Source organism: Pinus tabuliformis, chromosome 9, assembly GCF_031772625.1.
Source record: "Pinus tabuliformis cultivar Carrire ecotype Pingquan chromosome 9, CPIR1, whole genome shotgun sequence".
In the NCBI taxonomy this organism is placed as follows: Eukaryota; Viridiplantae; Streptophyta; class Pinopsida; order Pinales; family Pinaceae; genus Pinus; species Pinus tabuliformis.
Genome location: NC_142307.1, coordinates 1,256,340,046 through 1,256,363,528, shown reverse-complemented (window position 1 = coordinate 1,256,363,528; position 23,483 = coordinate 1,256,340,046). Strand labels below are relative to the sequence as shown.

At 36.3% G+C, this 23,483-nt stretch overlaps 1 pseudogene; it reads right to left on the bottom strand.

Moving 5' to 3' along the window:
- Positions 1 to 3,311: 3,311 nt before the first annotated feature.
- LOC149153114 (alcohol dehydrogenase-like) lies at positions 3,312 to 22,628 on the bottom strand (annotated as a pseudogene).
- Between the last annotated feature and the right edge of the window lie 855 nt (positions 22,629 to 23,483).

The window sequence follows — 23,483 nt, the reverse complement described above, 5'->3', positions numbered from 1 at the left end:
AGGGAATAACACGAAAGCATGAAATCACCTTTTGATTCACTGTCATCTCACCAATGAGATATGGGCTATCACTCATAGACTATGTAAAATGCAACAATGGATTGGAGATAACACATAGGCATTAAATGAATGGACTACAACTAGAACATAAGACAATATTTTGGTTGTAGAGGTGATCCGCTCCATTTGGCTAGCTCAAAACAATGATGTATTCCAAATTAAACCTCCAAATGCTTACAAGATTTTCTACATGTTGAAGGCAAGCATTACCTTATCATGCACCTCACTAAAGACAAGGCTTCCTTGCACTCTCATACCTTTGAAATACAATTCTAAAATTTCTAGAGGATATTTTGATTATCTAATTTTAAGGTCACAACCAAGCCAGACATGACATTGGTGTATGAGACCCCCTTACTTGTGCGACAAGGGACCCACCTCCACATAGTGACTTGAACTCTAAGTCAATGAAGGCATACATACTCTACCCCCTCTGGTTTTGAACCTGTGACCTCTTAGGAGGAAACACATGCTCTTAACCATTAAGCCCACTCAAGCTAGATAAAATGGATTTCTGCTTAAGGTCTATTTTAAATAATGAGCGATTACATTGGAACTAACATCATATAGGAAATAGAAACGACCCTAGAAACAATATTAAGAACTAACATCACTTCCTTTAAATAGGAATGATGCTGGAATTTCTATAATCAGACAATCACTTGAAAGTTTAAGCTAAACAATATTAAAGTAGTGTCTTGAACACCAAGAACCAAGGTCCTTATCACCCTATAACAAAGCAACCTATGCAAGATCAAATTTACGAAAAAGACCCGCCAGAGAACATACATGTAGACAATTCTGCTAGAGAAAACATCTATAATTCCACAATCAGTTGAAAAGCATGATATGGGAATTTCAAATTTGAAAACCAGTTGAGAAGCATGGGATCAGACTTCCAAGATTTTATATAATGATTACATGAATAGAGGTGCTCACAAGACGGGCTTAATTTTCCAAGAAGGAAATGATAGGAGAAAAGCTTTGCCAAAAATTAAAAATGATCCTTTCACTATTCTTTCCCAAGGGATTAAGCTAGTTGTTTATATAAACACTTCAGTTAATATTATTGTATAGCACTTCAATTAATATTGTCTTCTCGGTGTCAAGATTAGAATAGAGAAAAACCATTTTTTCTATATACAACCATGATTACAAATATCCCAAAGCTTCTATGGGAAACTTGTAGACCAGAGGTTATAAAAGGCCAACGAGGTTTGAGGACTTCTAAAAGCACAAGTGCAGGAATTTGTTTATTACCTTGGAAGCTCAAGTTGGGCAGGACCAGTAGGACTCACATCACCTTCCATGACATATATTATAGAATCTTCAAAGCTAAACCAGTTGTCCCTAATTTTGCTACATGAAATTGTTAAACTACTGACATGTCCAAAGATAATTTTGCAGCAGCTATCGATTCTAAAAACACAAATTATTTATCAGAATAATGATCATTTTACCAATATGTCACAATAAGTTGAAATAAATAGCTATGGTAGAATCAGTTGTAGAGAAGGCACACAATTTTCTTTCGAACCTCTGAACTTACTCTGAGACAACAAAAATATGCAACATTTGATCAAACTTTGTTGTATCTAATATAAACAGAAGTTTGAAACAAAATTCCATGCTAAAAAGATTTTGATCAACTCTAGTCTAACTTATTTGCCTATAAAACGCAAGATTTAGTCCAAGTTAGTTGCCTCTAATTCAAGCAGAAGTTGAAAACATAATTCTGAGCTAATAGATTCTGACAACTCTAATTTAATTTTGTTACAGCTGTAAAATAGACCCCTATAGCCTTCCCACTCATTGTTTTAGTCTTTGGAAACCTACAGAAGGCACCCTACAGCCCACAGTTTTGCTACAGCAAGAGCTCCAAACTTTGTTCAAGGGTTAACACCCTTTTCTCCACCCGTGCTAGTCTCTGTGCACCTGCAACTTGAAGAGAAGGCCCTACAATAGGCCTCTTAGCCTTCAAACAGTCCTCCATGCAATGCTGCACCTGTGGCCTTGAAACCTTACCTCAGACCTGTTATCACATATAGATTTCTGTTAAAAATTATTTATATGGGAAAAAAAAATTGTGTTTAAGGTTGTAGTTGCTCTCAAGATTTTATACAGGATTATTATTATGATGGTTTGCAAATCTCCAATTATCTCCCAAGTCTACTAGTTCTCAGACACACTCCAAATCACAACATATATCATCAAAGAAACTACTACTTCTTTTTACCTCTCATGGTTTAGTTTATCCCGTTAACTGCAATCCAATCAAACTCTTACGTTGGGTGGGCTCTGTTGTTTCCACAATTCTAGGCTTCTGAACCAGATTCGAGGTGTTGTGAAGAAATTATATGGTGAAAGGAAGATTTCAACTGTATTAAGAGGAAATAGGAGGCTAAATCCAGGCATTACACATTATTAAGAAATATTCGACTTCTTCAAATTGGGCTAATTCCGTTTCAGGGAACTATTCATGCACTTCAGATCCTATATTGGTGCCATCACATGATCATCATACTCTAGGTTTACAAGGAATGATTAAACATGACATTGGATGGTGGGTTGGTTTGGCAGAGGGTGAAAATGATCCATATGGCAGAACCATCCATATTGATTCTCAACATGAGAGATTTGTTGCCAAGAGTTACAATGCAAGGCATCTGGTTGTAGGAGCTCTAGGCATTCCTTTGTTTGAAATTTTCGTAGCAAAAGATAGTGATCAGAAATACAAGGAGAAGGTGGTCTACTTCACGTCTACTTGCAGTAGAATGGATAATCTATAGATGCTTCCTTTTAAGTATCACCTAAAGCAATTGAAGACTCAGATATTGCCACAGAAAAATTATGATGCAGATGTGGGAGATGAGGGATTGAGACAAGTTCTTAAATATCTTAAAGCTGGGATGCCTAGCCTAAAATTCAAGGTGTTGAAAGTTGTGACTCTAGAACAGGAAAACACAGATATAATCTCAGGGGTTTTTGAGCAGTTAATCCAGGATGTCAATAAAGAGAAGGATGATGAAACTTTGAATGAGATGACTTGGTAAAGAGAAGGGTTTTCAAATTAGTGAGAGTGGTTTGGGAAACCATTTATTTTTAAATTATATAGAATTGAGACAGATTCTAAGAGATTTTAGTTTGAATGGTTTGGTTAACAATTTGTTTTCTAATTATATAAAATTAAACTTTCAATTTTTTGTAAGTGTCCATTACTGATATTTATTTTAACTATATGTAAATGATATTTATGGAATAATTGTTCCTAATGTAATAGTTGCAGCTGATAATGATTCTCCATCAATCTACATCACTATTAAAAAAGGGAAAAAGACTAGATGTTTTACCTCCCGAGTAGCCAAGAAAGACTGATATAAAACACCTGTATTTCCAATGCATTCGAAGCTATCATCCACACCTCCTTGTGTCTTCTATGCTATTACCTGACATAAATATAACTTTCTCCTTATCGTGAACCAGAGATAAATTTGTGAACATTTTATTAAGCAAAAAAGCATTTAACTTACCTCTTGAATGGGCTTTTCATGGTCTTTTGGATTAATGCATTCAGTCACGCCCAAGGCTTTCACTGCATTGGAAATGAAGTTAATTGGTGAGTTTCTACTTAATTCCCTGGTCTCAGTTATGATGATATTTAGTTTAGTTGGTTCTACATAATTAGGACTCAGAAAATGTATGGTTGTCTGATCTTCATAGGAGAATCCATTTTACCTTTGATGAACTTGCTTGAATTTGTGTCAATACCAATTATCTTGGAGGCACCTCTCATTCTTGCACCCACTGTGACCTACAAAGTGCCCATGAAAACATAATGAGTACACTTTATAGAATATCATGAAATCTGAAATCGTTTGTAGAGAATATCACATAAAACTGAACTAGTGTTAGGACGATATTACTGACAGCAAGGCCAATGGTACCGAGGCCAAAAATGGCCACAGTTGATCCACTTTGGATGTCAGCTGTGTTGAAAATAGCTCCAACACCTGAACAATCAAAAGAGATATTGCTCATTCTAATTGTAAGTTGAATATTGTAGCTCCAATATTGAGGCTTAGATGCATAAAAAAAGTCACAGTAAATATACCAGTGGCTATTCCACAACCAAACAAGCATGCTTTGTCCAGTGGAGCCTCTGGATTGATTTTGGCAACGCAAGCATAGTCAACAACTGTGTATTCGCTAAATGTAGAAGTGGACATGAAATGGTAAATGGGCAATCCCTTGATTGAGAAACGTGTCTTTCCATTGTTTCTCATCACTTTTCTTGTGAGATCGATTTTGAATTTATCACACAGATTAGTCTTCTTAGATTTACAGAACACACAATCTCCACACTCTCCTGTGAACAAGGGAATTACATGGTCTCCAACCTTAATATCTGTCACGCCTTCTCCCATGCTCTCTACTATCCTACAATCATAAATTGTATGCTCTTAATTTGTAATTTGTTCGAAAAACATATAATCAAAATCATATTAACTATAACTAACAAAGGTTTACCCAGCACCCTTGTGTCCAAGTATGCGAGGAAAATTTTGCATGTTTTCATCTTGCAGACATACATAAGTCATTTGAAGTAAAACAGTTATGGCCAGCAATGAGTACCAATAACAAGAATAACAATCTCCACAACCTTCATGGAAAATATATAGCATAACAAGCTTGAAACCACGTTACTAATTATCCCACCATTCTGAAATGTAATGTCAGTATGACAGAGGGATGTGTGGGTGATTTTGATACAGACTTCCATAGCCTATGGTGGATCTACTTGAATTTCTTCAATAACCAGTGGCTACTTAGCTTCCCATGCTACTGCAGCTGCTTATCAGGTCACAATGTATCTCTTAATGTTGCTAATTCTAAACTAAAACCTCTAGGAATAGAATCTAACTACATAATTTATGCATATGAAAAACTATACCTAGGCAAGTGATAACTTCGCCATGAGTAATTTTCTGAGGAAAGAGACAATCTTCGCCATTATAGCTTGTATCTAGTTTTTGAATCCGCTGGCTTAGATGGCTAACACTTTCTTCAGGCCTAAGAGCATTGGAAGTAGACTCCCACAATGCAAATTCATTTCTAGGTCTGGGTGATGCCACGGTGATGCCCAATTTTTACCAAAAGAAAAGCCCACGAAAAGCCTCTGAAACCATCATAGAATAGTCTCTATTAGATACTCTGACGAGGAGAAAGAGGTTTGGTGTGACTCATATTCCTTTTTGAGTGAGAAGTTCCATGATATGATGGCCTATTTAGCTATGTAAGTACATGCATAGCCAACCTATAGCAAGACCATAGTAAGACCAAAGAAATACTTACAAGCCCTCAAGCATGTGTACAAATTTGTCATTTCATCCATGAAGTTCTTGGTGCTAACACCCATTACATTATTGTTGTAATGGGATGCTCTCCCTTGTTGTAATGGGATGCTCTCCCTTAGCTTAAGGATACATACATAATTATGCTTGCAAGCCTTGGATGAGGACACATCCAATCTTCCATGACCAACCTACACTCCAACTCATGGCCCATTAACTACAGTTTTCTAGGCTGCATGTGTCTGTATTTTGTCAAAGAAAAATACCTATATATACATGAGAGGTGAACATACATGTTGTCCCAAAAAGGATTGGACTTGGATTTTCATCCCAATTTGAATACATACATAAATACACACACATATATATACTACCAATCTTAATTAGGCACGCTGATTTCATATTTTCAAGCTAACCCAAATATGGCCTATGGATGTCAATTTCAGATTTCCAAGGTCTATTTTACTGAAGATAATTCATAATAATAATTCCTCATCCAAGAAAGTATAAGCATTGAGGAGTTGGCCCATTAGCATATAAATGGTCATATCTAAATTCTGCACTCCAAGACTCCAAAGTAGAACAAAAACCCTCAATATTCTCATTAGATAGGGTATGAGGATTCCATAAGGTAGAGATCAAAGATTTCACTATTCCAGCCAATCCACAATACATTGCCATAGCTATTTTGCCCAGATTTATGCTTAACTAAAGAATGAAGTTTGAGGAATATTGATAGAATTCTTGGGTGAGCTTAAGGAGTAATGTAACACTCTTGCAATGCTCAAGAGTCAGGGTTGACCCCTAGACCAAAATTACAGGAACATGACTGCATTGGTGAACATTTTAGATTTCATTTTTAGATGTTCTATGAAGACTAATTATTTAGCCTTCTTATAAAACTCAGGATTCCACATATGAAGCTTATCATAAAGGTTGGGTCTTTAAAATCAAAGTGGTATCATCAACAACATCTCCCATCAACCAATACACTCAACCATGACACTAAAATCAATACTATAGAGTCATACCCAAGAGGTAGAATTCATTCAGTGAACAAATATCAAGCAATTACAACTAATGTTCCACCTAGTTTCCAAGATTCAAGGGGATAGGGGGATGTTAGGATATGTGTGTGTGTTATAAACATGATTCAAATTTAAATTCAATAATGAAATGTATTGATTCACACATCATAAATGATTCAATAGTAGATACTAAAGTCTAAATATTAAACTAGTAAATTGAAATTACTCAAACTCAGAAATAGTAAAAGGTGATGAGTCAAAGACTTGGTCTAAGGTCATTAGTATCAAAAATCAAGACTCAAAAGTTAAAACTAAAAATGATCAATGGACAATGAACCAATGTTATCAGAATTGGACCAGTCATCAAACCAGTTGACCCCAAAACCGATAATCGAAGAAAAACCAAACCAAAAGACTAGTGAACCAAAAATTACATAAATATTCATTTTTTTTAAAAAAAAAATGTAAATATTCATGTACATCAATATGAATCTAAATTTTTATACACAAATATGCAAATTTTCCCATATATATAACAAGTAAAGGTGCATATAACCAAAATAACATTGACTGCAATCCATCTTTGAACTAGAAATGCATCAACAAAGAGTTTGTAGATGGCCTCTATAGTCCAAAAGAAACCACGCTACAAAAAACACCTACATATCATCATGCTAGAATAAATTGAATCTGTGAAACAACTCCATAGACCTAGAGCCAAGTCAGCTTGTTAAGCACTGGTCAGAAAAAGCTTTGTAAAAGAACTAGAGAAAACCTATGACTATTGTGAAAAACCTAATACCACAATTAAGACACATTAGAAAGCTTGGTGTAAGAATATTCATATGTTATAGTTGAAAAGTACATATCATACAATTCAAAATCTACCATGCCCTCCTAAATTGAATCCAAATTTTTTTATCAATGTGCACTCTGGTAGAAGCTAGATCCTTTTTCTTGTGAAATGTTGATGCACCAACTCCTATAGCTTCTGTTGAAGTGACATTTATGCTTGGATCTTGAATATTATTCTCATATTTTTTTGGAATGGTAGAAGTGGAGTAGGAGAGGTCACGAGGGTATTTCTTTGGCCTTCATTTAAAGCAATGGACTCTGAAATTGCCACTTTACTCTTCAATTTGGGCTTCAAAGCATGAATGTTTGTATAGAGCCTGCAAAATAAACCCATATAAATATATTTTTTTATAAAATAAGATAATTGTATCTCTTGTAACATAATCACATCGTACCCATAAATAAGATAAATTGATAAGTGGTTGAAAACATACAAGAAGAATGTGTTATAGTCCAAGGGTTAGATTCCAATCCTTTTGGATAGTAGAATACTGTAAAATACCTTTTCTAGCCATGGGCCCGTTGGGCTTCGCCACCCTATTTTCGATTCCAATTTTGGTTTGCTAAAAATATAAACACAAAGCATTCAATAACTATTGAACAATCAAACCCCTCCAAAACTGATAAGGAAGCCATAACTAAGGGTGATCCTGACCTTAAACATAAATTCAAGAATTCTAAAATCTTACCAGCCATCTTGGAGATTCTGCGATAATGGAGAGACCAATAAGCAACAGAAAACTGGGAACTAGGTCTGCATCACCTCCCATTGACAACCTGCCTCACTCAACAACGCATATCTTTTTCTTCTAGTTATGTTCCTAAGAGATATCATAGGTATATTTTGTATGAAAGTTTGTGAAAAGTGGCCACCAAGTGGCCTTATTTTCCTTTTTGGATGTGATATTTCATGCTATAATCACTTTGCTATGTATTTTCCTTTTCCAAACCATGAAATAGAAATGTATGCATTCTTTCTTTGGAAAAATAATATCAATTAAAATTTGCATACCATTCACCCTATCAAATTCTTGTCAATCCAAAAGTTGCAAAAAATCAAATACCATTCACCTTAAAATAGCCCTTGGATCATATGCACACATTGCAAGGGCCATCAAACACATGTATATAAATGTAGGCAAAATTAAGAAAGCAAAGTGCCATCACCTAAACAATCTACTAGAAGCACATATCTCAATAAAGTTGCAAATAATTTAAAAAAAAAATACCATCACATGTCCAAAAGCCTTTACAGGTAGTAATTAATGTTAATGTCGTTTAGTGAAAGCACTGAAAGGAAATGCCCAAAATATGATTGAGGACTCAATTGACAATAATAACCAAATGCAATTTAACTGTTGTAGACCACATGCATATGGCCAAAACATAAATACTTCCAAAATGACTCTGATGGCACATTTGAACTACAGACTCTAATTTATATGTCTAATTTAAAAATAGGAAAGCCAACTACCACATAAACATTCAAAATAAAATGCACTTCATGTGCTAGAAGTTGCCATGGTGTAAATTTGTTGACTTGAGTGAGCAAAAACCATCATGACTGAAGCTCGTGCCATCAGATCCTTGATATCCTTTCTAGCAAGCAAACCATTAATCTAAAAATTCAAGGAAAATGTTAACATTAGTGAGAAGAACCACATACTTATCCACAAAACATATTCATGAAAAAGGAACCACCTCTTCTTGTTTTTCATGATTAAATGAACCAACATCAGAGGGACCAAATTAACATTTGAATGAAACAAAACTACAAAAGTATGAATGACCAGTGAAAGAAACATACACCAAAAAGTAGGTAGCAAAAAAAGGTTGAGTTATCCCGAACCACGTCTCGAACATTCACCATTTGAACTATTCACTAGACCTAAAACCAAAAAGTACAAAATTAACATCAGATTCATACGAACAAATCAACAAAAATACAACCAATAATTATTTATAAATGATCCAACATATGGAAATACATAAGGAAAGAGAAAGTAGAATGTTTTGAAAATCTACCTTGTTCAAATTTTTCACAAAATCTAAAAAAACTTTGTAATCACATTCTTCTAATTTGTATGTATCATTCCTAGCATTGTATGATAAGTTTGTGATTGCTATAACATATTCAAGTTGTACAAATGCATGATCTGTCAAATCATACTTATACATGCGTTGCCCCTTTATTCTACTATATCAACATAATTGAAGCTTGATGCCTTCTAATCTATCCAAAAGGTCAATGTCATTATGGTAATCAAACACCCTATTACCATCTTTCTTCCTTATTCTTTGAACCCTTCCAATGTACCACATTCCACAAGAAACACCTTGTTTTGTACTTTGAGGAACACCTTTTCTTGTAGTACGTTCAGTGGGGCGAATTGATTTGCTTTCAAACAACACCACACAATCTGATCCAATTCCAAAGCCAATTGAAACACCCTTTTGTGGAGCTTTCCCATCTCACCTAAAGTAGACCCCATTTCTCACTTTTGTCAACCTATCTTCTGATAATTTCGGATTTCCATTCATATGAATAAACAAACATGATTTAAGCATATCCTTACCATCAAGATCCATGACTGGCTTTATCGTTTTGCTTCCATTTTCATCAATGGAATCTAAAATTTCATCCAACTCACGTCGCCACTCACTTTCCGTTATTTTCAATTCACTTTCATTCTGTACCAATGATGATGAAGATTGTAATATAGAGTTGGAAAAACTCGGTGGAGAAGCATCAACTACTTCATTCACAATTTGGAATGTTGGATAATTTTTTTCCTCTGTCCATGGTTTAACCCACCAAGAAGATTGAGTGTAATTTTCTGGTTGCATTCCAAGAGTTGATAAAATGTCTTGTGCATCCTTCAATCCATACCTAAGGGCTTCTACAATTTTAGCGTCTGTGGATATTGAATCATATTACGACAATATATCAATGTTTTGTATTGTTTCTTGGTGCAATCTATTCCAAATGCTTTCTTGCTTCTTATGAGATTTATTAAAATGAAGCCATTGGGGATTTGATTCTTCTTCAACAACTCTATTAAGGGTTCCAACAGCATGAAGCAAGTTTGTGAGAGATTTTTCGGCGAAAATCACATGGAATACCATTTGTCAGTGAAATCAAGTCAGTGAAATCATAGGCCCTCTCCACTCCAACCATCCCAACAACTTTACTAAAGAAGTTATCACATACATCTGACCCAGGCAGGTGAAAAACACATGGAAAGTTAGAGTAATGATCTCAAAACAATCTCATCAACAAAACTGCAAAATGGCAAGAAATTTTCACATCTTGATATGCTTCTCTATTGATGAAATTTATGTTGACATTAGTATGAGATTGTTTCCGTACCCAACATAACCATAATGTGAAGAAATTATGAACTCGTGAAGCATTTCGCACCCTTTCCCAAAGGCTTGAATTATGATACATAAAGATGTCAATGTAGTCAGAAACAATCATTAGATAAGTCTCTGTAGCTAGTGTCCTCTCTAACTTTCCACTTGGTGTACTTCTCAACTCTTTCAAACACCTCTGAACATGCCTTGAAGCAATGCGTTGTGTGTATCCCCAATTTTGTCGATCCATCCTCTCTATATCTTCACCCTTAATCTTGTGATCATCCACTTTAAAAGTGTGATAAACCATTCTAACATGACCAAAACTTATGTAATCATTTCATAAAACCAATTCTCGTCGACTGCTAAACAAAGGATTTACTAGCTTTTTGCCGTTGTGGATGTAATCTTGGTCATGCAATCCTGTTACATTGCAACCATTGTACAACCCGGTTAGCCTCCACCCTTCCCAAGGAATTTGATATCGAAGACCTGATGTTGAAGAATAATCCTTCAACATAAGTTGTCTTCTTCTGCTATCCTCATCCGAGGAATGACCAACAATAGGTCCCAAATTATTTTCCACGTGTTTCTTCCACATAGATTCTACCTTTTCCCATTGTTGATAAACAAAATTTGCATTGAACCTATTGCATGTTGGATGAACAACCACAACCAAATGAGGAAGCCTTTCATGTAAAGGGTTTGCAATAATAACACGTGTGTAATGGCCAATAACATTGTTCTTAAAAGAATCTATTATAATCTCATAACCTGCAGCTCCGTCACCAACTCTCACCAAGAAATATGATTGGCATTGATGTTCTTCTTTCATACCACAAAACCCCACCAGTGTATCACTTTTTGTTACCCACCTAACATAGTTTTTCACAACTATTTCATCTTCAGCGAAAAACACAAGAATTGGGCCATCTATACCATGCTTGGTCTTATAAGAAGCATAAACTTTTCCGACCACCTCAAAAATATGCTCGTGCTCCCCTGGGATATATGATAATTACTTTCTAACTTGCCTTAAAGTCGTAGATATTGAAGGACCATCTAGATTCAAGCTAATAAAGCTATGTAATCTAGGGCCTCCCCATAACTTGATCTTCTCTTAAAGGGATTTTGTGGATGTACTATACCTTCTCCCTGCTTTTGCATGCATCAAGTTATGAAAAATATCCTTGACAAATTCCCAAACTGCATCTTTACCTTGTAATTTTCCTTGCTTACATGCCTCACACACATCCTTGCAAAACCTAAAGACATCCTTCCTTTCTGTTTATTAAAACAACTTTTCCTTTAGGGATCTCATTCTAATAGAGAGTGTAGCAACCTTTATCCTCTCCCACCAAAGAGATTGCATTGTTGATCTATGGTTAGCATTTGTAACCCTTGCAACATTCTTGAATTCATTGTGAGTCAAATAGTTGAGTCTTCTACCTTTTCCTGTTTTTCGTTCACTTCTTTTATTGGTGCACATTGATTCACATTATAATCACATCCTGAAGTCATCACATTCTAGAACCAACTTACAAAATTTGCATGTTAATGAATCAAATGGGATCCTTGTTTCAAAAGCCCTCTGGCAATGAATATGCCTATATGTACCATCAATACGACATTCAATACCCTCATAACATAACATGATCTTGGTATGCTTCTCTATGGCCCATAATTTTCCACCCCTTTGATCATCCATTAGGACCTTTGTTTCCAATCCCTCCCCATTTCTATCAATATAAGGATACCAATAACCCCCAACATAGTAGTAACAAGGGAGATAATTGAGCTGTAATAAGATGACAACAAACAAATAAATTTGAAGTAAGATAAATAAAATAATATTCAAATGCATATTCAAGTTTAGTCTAAGTTGTTAATTAACATACTTGAAGTAGAAGGATCTGCACTTGTAGAACCCCTATGTAATACTGATGATGATAATGGGACCAAGAACCTAGTCAAACTTTGTTGGGACTTATCATTGGTAGGCTTTTTGGGTCTCCCAACTGTGCCACTCCTCAACCCAATCTCCTCATGTGAACCCTCATTTGTAGTAGTAGCAGTGTGCTTCTTTGATTTCATTTGTTCATTTAGAGAACTAACAATATTACTACTTTTCGGCACTAAACAAAACCATTTATTGCATTGTGTACATTCCACTCTCACTTTTTTCATGTCCTTATAGTCTACAAGTGTTGCTTCCACCACCTTAAACAAATTAAGCTCTTGTGTCTTGTTGAAATCATATAGAAGTTTGATTGCTTGATCAATATGAAATTGATCTCCAACCATCACTATCTATTGTACTTCATTACATGAAGGAATTTCATTACCACTTAGCATTGATAGGCATTGTTGATGGGCTCCTATTTTCATAGGATGGTTTTTGAAGTTGTGTGTTATTCGTGCTGCCAAGGATACATCATATGTTCCATAATCAATGCCACAAATTTCACAATGGATCTTTATTTTAGATTCTCCCTTTTCTGAATATACTTTGAGAGTAATTTTCTCATTGACAAACTCTTCCATTAAACTTTTAACTTTTTTTTCCCAAGATGCCAATACACTAGGATCAACAAATATGGCTTGTTCCACTAACAAAGACATATTTTCAACTCTTGGTTGTTATGCATAGGTCCCTCCACATTCACTTCAATGTTTTCAAAGATTCGTATTGTTTTCACTACATTTGAACACTGTTCTTCCACATCATATGTGCCTAGTTTCCTCTTGATGCCTACAAGTGTTGTACAAACTTTCCATTTTTTCTCTTGCTTTGGATTTAAACCTGTTCCATCTGGATAAAATCAAAAGGGTATCCAACGATTTCATCATCCACAATTTCATCACAAATTTCAGCAAATGTACAACCTTCTCGACACTTGACCACGCCAATGATAGAATTTTCTTCATCGGTAGCAATTTTATAAAACAACTCCATCTGTTTTTGCACATAAATAAATGAAAAAGTAAGTAAAATTCCACAAGAATATTGGTTATTATAAAAAAAAAGAGCAAGGAAGCAAAGTATGAAATTTCAATTCAAAGCTCCAAAAAACATGAAGAAATATTACTATTTGGATGAAACACTTTGATTCAAAATGTACTATTGGTGGATTCCTCAAATGGAACTGAAACTGGAAATAAAACATATTACTAAAAAAAACTTGAGAGCTGATTTATTGTCGCACCAGAACTCGGAAAAACATTGTACAACTATTTTTAATTCATAATCTTAACATGATTTGTAACTAGAATTTCAAATGCTTTTCTAAAAATGCCCATTATTAAGTTAGATAGGCCAAACATCTGTGCATCTTGAAATTGTTTCAACCATGTAAATACCTGTTAAAATTGACAACTAGGGCCAAATTCCACTTTGGACAGCTCCTATGGGGAAAATTATTGTAGCATTATTGCAGCTCCTATGGAAACCAAGTCTTAGCCAGCCATGATGTTTATAGAACTATTTGGAGGAAGTTTAACTCCTATGGTGTACTGAACATTTTCAACATATTTTAGAATTTGTATCAAGAAAAAAGAATTTTTGAAAATTTGATGATATACTTTGGATTTCTAAAATATTTCAAAATCCAAATTTGAAAAAGAGAATTTTTGAAAAATTGATGGTGTAATTGAAAGTTCTCAAATATTTCAAAATCTGCACTTGCTAAGATAAATGCCTTCTCCAAAATTTAAAACTATATTTGGAGCAGCTGACATTTCTTTGAAACAAGAACAAGCTTGTGGTTGATGCCAAGTAACTGAAGGGAGCATGAATTTTCTTTGCATATTCTTGATAAAATTTCATGAAGGGAAGGGATAGAGGGGTGCTCTACCATTTTCCTGAGTGGGTGGAATATGCCCAACAATCCCGATTTTTGTCCACATCACCTGCGATCAACCATGGAATTTTGTTACATTTCTCGTCGAGGGTGCCCAGTTTCCAGATATATTCTGCTGGCACACATGTCAACATCTCTTCAATCAAATAGTCTGGAAACTCAAAAACCTGTGAGAGAGCATCCACCATTTTCAAAGTTCAAAAGTGAAGGTGTATGAGATAAAGGTGCCAAAAATTTTATATTAAAGACATTCAATTGCTGCTCTATTCTTGGACTCTACAAAATGTTTAATTTTTACAGAGTCCTTGAGATTATGCTGGATAAGAAAAGTGTTGGGTAGGAATAAATGGAAGGATAAGCCTTAACCAGATACAGAGATTCAAATATAATATAATATTATGTGACTTTTAGTTTTTGAGTTATATTTTTTTAAGAGGCCTTTGGGATTCGCAAAGACTACTCAAGTTCATTTATCACTTTTCATATTCCTTGCAGATGAATAATGTAAATTTTCCATAATGTTTAAATATTAGGTTTCAAACCTTTTTTTATTTTAAGGTGTGTGAGAGTGAAAAAACAGAGCTGAAACATGTAAGTAGATAGTATCCAATAGTTAAATATACTCTAGGAATAAGTATAAGTATATGACATATCAAAGTATTTAAAGCCGATGTCACAATAATATTTTAAACATAATTCAAGTCTAAATCTTGAACTAAATATAATAATTGTGCTACGAATTTCACCCTACAGCTAGAAACAGAGCACGAGGAATTAGAGGTTAACTCTGACCTATTGAAGGAATCAGAGTGGCGTAGCGAAAGCGAGGATTAAAGACCTATAATTGATTAGACTGCCTATAAATCTAAAGTATCAGAGAAATATTTAAAGAGCCATGAGAGAGGATTTATTAAAATTCTAGCAAATTATTTCTAGCATTCATTACAGGTACCAGAATTCTAGCAAGGATAGAGACTTATCTTAGAAGTAAAGGCTTGGAGAGAGTTGTTAAGGGTTGAAAAGAGCCCACATTTGACATCATATACTTAGGGTTTGAAATCAATGAACAATGAATGGGTGCTAAACCAATCACCATACATATGTTAAAAGTGCTTAGTGAGGCAAAATTGTTTACATTGATACAATTATCCAAAATTAAAATAGATCACCCCAAAATTGCATTGTTGAAACACTTTCATTAGATATTTTTATCACATAAACCCTCATTGTTTATCATAAAGTCCTAAAGATCAAGAAAATATTTCATGTAACTAAGAGGGATACCACTATCACCTAACCCTCTCTCCTTTACACTTTAAGCTGCCTCTCCCCTGCTCAAAGGAGGCTTCCTTGGGATAAAATTGTTGAGATTTTAGGCAATGAGAGGAAAAGTGATATGAAGAGTAAATTCCAACCAAAGAGTTTTCAAATAATTAAGAAAATAAAATAGGTGGAAGAATCAAAAGCTAATGTCTTTCTATTGGGCAGTGAAGTTTGCTACAATACCTTCCCTAGACAGTGCTAATGACAATGGATCATGCAAAGAGATCCCATAGAGCTCCCAACACAGTCACCAACATGAGATTGATTAGATGCAATAGCTTCCCTTGAGATAGAGGAGGATGAAGGTGAATCATAAAGAGAGCCCGATATATTCCTCTATGGAAAAATAGACCTAATTAGGGGCAAAATCCTAGACCCAGATGATGGTAGAGCAGGATGATGCAACTACTGCTGAAAATGATGATTGTGACTAGAACTAAAGCTCGAACAAACTTCTGTGGGAAAATCAAAAGAAACCCATTGTGATGTTCCTCCAACCCAGGGTTCATAATGTTGGTGTTCAACAAAATGGCTACTACTCTTTGTCTCTCTCTCTGGGTGAGCATATTTCTCTTGGATGTTGAGTTTTATTGTTTCAACTATTGGGAAAATGTTATCTCCTTGGACCTATGTTGTGTAAATTCTCTGGCAACTGTGATTTTCTCTTGCTTATCTTTACATTCTCCCTTTGTTGGTTTCTATGAGCAAAACCCAAGTTGGTGTGCCACTACCATCCCACAAAAACCAATAAAATTAGCATATATAAATCATACATACTAAACTATTTAGTAGCAAGGCAAAGAAACAAATGGAATACATAGAACCATACATGTCAAAGAAAAGATGTCCTTTGTCGCCTAGGTCCCATACTCTTTCAACTTTATATTGACAATTTAGAAGATCTCATTTCAAAGTGATACGGGTGGTTTCCTTCTCTATGGGATTTCCAACTGGGATGTAAGATCACCTCACTTCTCTAGGTGCAATTATGGTTGAAGTTTCCATCCACAATTTATTAAAGGAATATCTTATACATCACTCAAGGTAGTTGTAGGTTACACTATAAATATTTCACCTTTGTAATGAAATTTTCATGGAAGTATGAGAGATTATAGAATAGGAGTTTCATGTGATGAGTTTATACACATCTTAAGTTTATGGGCATATTTTATTTCCATGTATCATAGAATAATAGGTTGTCACACAAAAAACTTGTCCTCCTAGCTATAGCAAGGAGCTTCCACAGTTTGAGGGGAACTCTTTTTCTACTGCCCCACATGTCCTAGAATTTATGAAGCATGTATGAGAATTGATGGAAAGACATGAAGATTCCATGATAAGGTTATTTATGCTTTCTTTAGGACAAGGGCATGGTGGCTAGCTAAAGCATTCTTGTAGCCCAAACAACATACATTCTCTCAAATCTATAGTTGAATTCTTCCTCAAGCATTGCCACCCAAGGTTCAGAAATTTGATGGTACATATCAAGAGTTGTGCTGACAACCCTACAAGAGGAAGGCCTCCTTGGTATTTTTGAAAGAAATGATAACATTGTTGGGGATGAAAGTGGAGCATCTATGGAAGAGGGATTATGCTCAAAATTTGAATATGAAAACACTAGATATTCATAACACGAACAACCTTACGGCAACAATGACAGGAAGGAGGGCCATTTTAGCATCTAAAGTGATTGCTTAACACATAAATGAGTACCAACATGAAAAATGTGATGGCATTAACACACCACCTTCAAATGATACATGTGTCACTCTTTCTAGTGAGGATTGGCATTAGGTTGGTGATGTTTTTTTTGGCTGCCCCATAGGAAACAGTGTTGCAGATACAGAAGAAGAAAGTAGTAGCAGTTTTGAGATGAATTTGGCGTGGGATTTATGCTCACAAATAAAAACAAGAACACTCCCTTCTCTTATGGCTTATGTACATGATAATCATAATAATGAAAACATAAGCTTGGACACTCATAATGATCCTCTCATCAGTATGGATCAATCATCAGACCATATATTTTGGGTTGGGTAGAGGCAAGTCCTATACACTACTTGCATGGACCATCGATGTTTGGTGATCACGAAGAAGAGGGGAAGTTTGATTCTAAGCCACTTTTGAGCCCTTCACAAGCATCCACCATGAGGGTTTTGAGACTGTGTCATGTTATAAAAGTGTTGGAATAACCTCCCTAGACTTGTCATAATAATTTAGGATAGAATATCCCTCCGAGGACGAGAGACTTTGCTCCAAATATGACAACAATAAGGATTTTGCACCAAAGATTGGCATTTCTGATAATGAGTATCAACATTACACAAGTTATTAAATCCTCAATGATGAATTTGTTGCTCTAGAGGAACACAAGTATTTTTGTTTTGTACACCAATTTCCCCAAGTCTTGAACAATGAAAAGCAGAAATCAACAGAGTCCTCTTATCTCTACAATCAAGATTGCAAACCTTCTTTATTAGAGAAAAGGTGTAAGGACCATATTTGTGAAGAGTCAAAGGAATTATCTAGCATCATAATAGAAGCCACACCTCTCCACATTGGAGAAAAAAAACAAAAAGGCTCCCCCCTAGGTCTGAATCTTCCAAATCACCGAATTTATGAACATGTACACAGGCTTTGGTATGTACATTACTGATCAGTGAAATTATTAAGAATGGATTGTTCTAGTTTTGTAAGGCACTTAAGGCCCTCATATTGGCAACTATATCAATCCTATAAAGGAATAAAACCCTTTGTCTATAGTTCAAAATTTGTCTATGGTTTTGTGCATAAGCCCTAGAAGGATAATCTCCAAAAAATCCAGTCCTATGCATTAGTTGAAGGTCTATGTTGGGCATCAGTCCTATTTTGAGACCAGTGTCAAAGGTTACCAAATTTTTGAAGTTCAAGCTACATGAAGAAAGTTCTGAGAATGTTTTGCAAAGTCAAAATCCAAATTAAAGAAGCTAAAATTCTGAAGTCTCAAGTTATCAATTTTTCTTAAAAGAAGTTGAAATTGTCAGCATGTTTGTGAAGGAGCCAAGAGAATTATTTAAGGATGTACTTGTATATTATAGAGATTCATTGACTCCTCTAAATCAACTGCTAATACCAGTTTTTGCACTCCACAAGCCAACTCTGAATCAACTGCTAATACTGCCTGTTGCACTCCACAAGCCAACTCCTCTACACCTCCTCTGAATCAATTGCTAATACTGCTTGTTTCACTCCACAAGTCAACTCCTCACCTCTTCTTCTGTTTGTGTTGGGTGTTCGTAGAACCCGTCATTTTTTAAATCCTTGATCCTGAAGGTTACCATAGCTGGATAGAACATAGACAGAACACATTAATTTTAGTTGGGTGAAAATAAGGTAGGGTTACTGTAGCTGGATAGAACATGGATAGAAAAAATTAATTTTAGGTGGGTGAAAATAAGGTAGGGTTACCATAGTTGGATAGAATGTGGACAAAACACATTAATTTATAGAGGTCTCACTCAGGTGCTCACTGTAGTTGTAGAAGCCTGCTACTATGACACAGTTGATGTGTTCGTTATATAGAAGTAGGGTAGTTGGACACAGGTTCGAACAAGAAAGAGGTAGGGCGAGGATTTGAGGAGTGGTCCTGTCTAGTTCAAACTCTTTCCCTCTGCCTGAGTGCGTGTAGCCCGATATTTTTCCTAGGGTTGCAAAGTGATTGTAGAGTGGTTCGACTCCACCTCAACTCCAAAATGAATCATTTCCAATGCTTTCGCTCTGCCCCTGCATGTAGCCGAGTGTGAGCCGAGTGCCTGCAGCCCGATATTTTTCCTAGGGCTACAGAGTGGTTGCAGAATGGTTAGACTCCACCTCTACTCCAAAATGAATCATTTCCAACTCTTTCCCTCCACCCCTGCGATGTAGCCCGATATTTTTCCCTCTACCTGTGCATGTAGCCCAATATTTTTCCCTCCGCCTGGCCAAAAAATTGTATAAAAAATACTTTAGGATATATATATTGTTGTATGGTATATTAAAACACTTTAGGCCCTCATTATAACCCCAATATATTATTTTGTGAATTTTCCATTTTTAATGCCCCAATATGAATGCACGTGATATAATATTGGTTTGTCAGTAACGCCCCCATGGACTGATGAATAAAGACAAGATATTTCACAGGATTCATGTGTTGAGCGAAGTGCAAACAAGTATTTTCTCACATTGTTGTTATCTTTCTTAAAGTTTTTCCACAATCTTTAATGTATTTCTGAATCTAAATGCTATAACTAGAATAATATCTCAAAATTTGTTTAATTACACTCTGTTTTAATAGTTAGACATATAAATGTTTTCTACTGATATCTAAGTTAAGGAATTCTTAATTGCTCGTTAGTTTAGGTTGTTTCTTGCTAATCTAGATCAAAGGATTCTTGAGTGCCCTTTTCTTTCGATTACCCTCCATTCCTCGTTTATATCCCGGTCTGAGAACAATTAATTGCTCTTTAACCCTGATTAAAACCATTTCACCCCCTGTTCCAAAGACCTGCACTTTACTCTACTAGCTTGCCCTCTGAACATTCCCTTTAGTGAGTTGATCCAGTTCTGCTGCCCTTCTATTGACTCCATAGCCCAATGGTCTAAATACATCATTCTATCCATTTGTTTTAAGGATCCCACCATCCAATCTTGAATGCAAATCAAAAACCCCCTGAGCATTTATAACTAGCCTGAAATCCCAGCAAACAAAGCTAAATCATATAGAGAGAGCCCTCTCTAAGCCATAGGTTGGCTAGAGCCTATGCTCCAAAGTTGGTTTGTGGTTACCGCAGTCATTTTCTTTCTTCTAATAACTTCTAGAGAAATTTCTGAGTGTTAACAAAGATGACGCAGGCAGCAACACAATGCGCTCCCGAAGTTGCAGTAGTCCGAGTAGAGATGGGAGGTCTTCACGACAATATCTACACGTCGTCCAAGTGACTCGAGGGTGAGTCACCATGTTTGTGTTGGGGGTGTGTTTGGAATAGATCCCCTAGGGTCAATTTTAGGGTTAAAAACCCAAGTTTTGGGGAAGAGGGCCTGAATTTTGTATAAAGAAATGTAAAGTATCTACATTTTGTGGTCTTGCAACGTGAAGATATCAAGAGTCAAAAAGGGTTTCCACCCTTAGTCTAGATAGGTTGTGTCATCTTAATGAGATCCACCCTTGGTCTGCAGACCATGGGATTGTATAAAAAGGAGGTCTTAAGAGGAGTCTAAATAAGTTTTAGTTTTAGTTCAGTTCAATTAAGTGGAGTCATTGATGAGTCTGTAAACGAGCTAAGAGCGAGAGTCTTAGCGTAGGAAGAAGGCTCTATAGCTGAGTGCGTAGAGGCCTAGGGTAGAATTCCGCAACTGAGTGCACAGACCCTTGGTGTTCTGTGCGCAGGGTAGTCAGAGTCTGTACTGAACATCTGGATCATTAATAAAGAAGAGTATTTTGAAATTACTGTGTATTTTACTTCTGCCAATTGCATGCAATTATGTTATGTTAAACATTGGGTTTATGTTTTATTGCTAAATTGATGTGAGAATCTATATGTTTTTCTCTGTTATATGAACGCAAGTATAGATATATGTTTACGCAAAGATAATCTAAATTACATGATAGAATTGGTGAACACTTAAGATAATTCGGAGAACTATACATCAAAGTAGTTACAGAGGCACGTAAGTGTCGAGATTGCTTGTTAGGGTTACACGAAGGACGATTGCATACCTTCATGGAGGTTATGAAGGACTAACAGAGAAGTACAACGATAAGTCCTAAAGGATTATCGATCTGCGGGAAGGCAGGGTTAAGGTATAAAACTGACATCACAACCATCTTAGGGTGCAGAAACTTGGTTCCTGCATCCCCCCATAATGCTTCGGGTGAGACTTCAGTACGCGCTCCATGGATTGATGCTGAAAGGGCTAGTAGTGTAGGGATTTGCTTGGCTAACTAAATGTTGAACTTGGGTTAGGGCCCATCAAGCCAACAAATGGTTCTGTTACTAGGACCAGGCTCTGCATAACAAGATGTGTGATGTCACATCATTGGAATCCAACTAAGAAGGAGATTTAAGACTGATTGGATAGAAAGATTCACGAATTCGCGGTGCAGGAAAATAGGAATCTGTGATTGACAAAGGAACAATGGTTGGATAGATATCTTTACACAGAAATTCATGAAATCTTCTTCTGTTCTTTCTCGGTTGAATTATACGAGTGGATCACAAAGCTAGAAGACGGACAGGGAAGGTGGAGACTTGACAATCTGATTGTCTAGACCCTGGAGTTAGTGCAGAGATTGGAAGCTTCTGAAGATAAGATTGTGTGTGTTGTCGATCATTCGCTTGACTGTATCATAGGAGGCTTTATGACAAAGTTCTCGATTGATACTTCAGTCGGCTACATCAAAGCAGAGTGTCGTTTCTTCAAGGGGCCGTGAGGTAAGTATTTGAAATCACTAAATACTTGGATTAAGATGCTCTTATGTGAAAAGTGGGTCATGCAGTTATCTTGATGTTTGGATCTATGCGAAGTGGAAGGTATTTCAGGCATGGAGGAAGAAAAGGTCCCGAGTATAGCCCGCTGACTGAGCCTCCTTTGAGTGACGACGAAGGAGCAGCGCAAGCTTCTCCACTGAGTGATATTCAGTTGATAGGACAAGGGTTCTTGCGAATACCTACACCGCCTCCATCCTCACCCCATCCATCCACACTGTCTCCATCCTCACCTCCACCACTTAACCCATCACCAACACCGCCGCCACCTCCACCACTGTTCAACATGGAGAACTCCGTAGAGCTACCTATGTTCAAGGGCGTAGGAAATGAAGACCTGGACTAGTTTTTGTTCATTGCGAAAGTTGTATGGGAAGCTCAGGGTATCATGGATGATCAAATGAAGAAAGAAACATTGGTTATTGCTCTGCAGGACTACACATTAATGTGGTACATTAATTACAATACTGATAACCTGACGTCCTCCTTAGCAGATATCTAGACTGCGCTGAATAAGGAATTCAATATACCTAAGTATTAAGCGCAATCCATTATGGGATTCAAGGAGATCATGATGAAGCCTAGGGAGACGCCTTGAGATTTGGATCAAAGATTGAAGTGTATGATCTGTGAAGATAACATGAACCTAACTAATGGCCATCACCGCAAATGGTTTTTGGCCTCGCTCCTGCCCCACCTGAGGGTTGTGCTATCACAACAGAAGATTGGTACCTAGGCGGAAGCTCTGGAATTTGTGATGAGACTGCATGGGACACCAATGTAGGATGCTAATATGGGGTTTCAGCATATTCACACGTAGTTGCAAAACCTTTGCCTCGAGATGCAAAGTCTGAAGAAAGACAGAACAGTTCGGCCAGAGGTGCGCTAAGAAGTCTAGTGCCTAAAATTCAAAGGTCAGGGGCATGACAAGGTTCACTGTCTAGTCTTTATGAACTATGTTGCAGCAGGAGGACTAATGCCTCTAAGGCGGGAGGCTACAGTAAGGCCAAGTACAGGGGTTGCACTATGGTGTGCTATATGTCAGGTAGTTGGGAAACATGCGACCGACAATTTCCATTTGCTGTAGAAATTCGTACAGACACCACAACAACTCTTCTGCAATTTTTGTCAATCAGTAGGTCA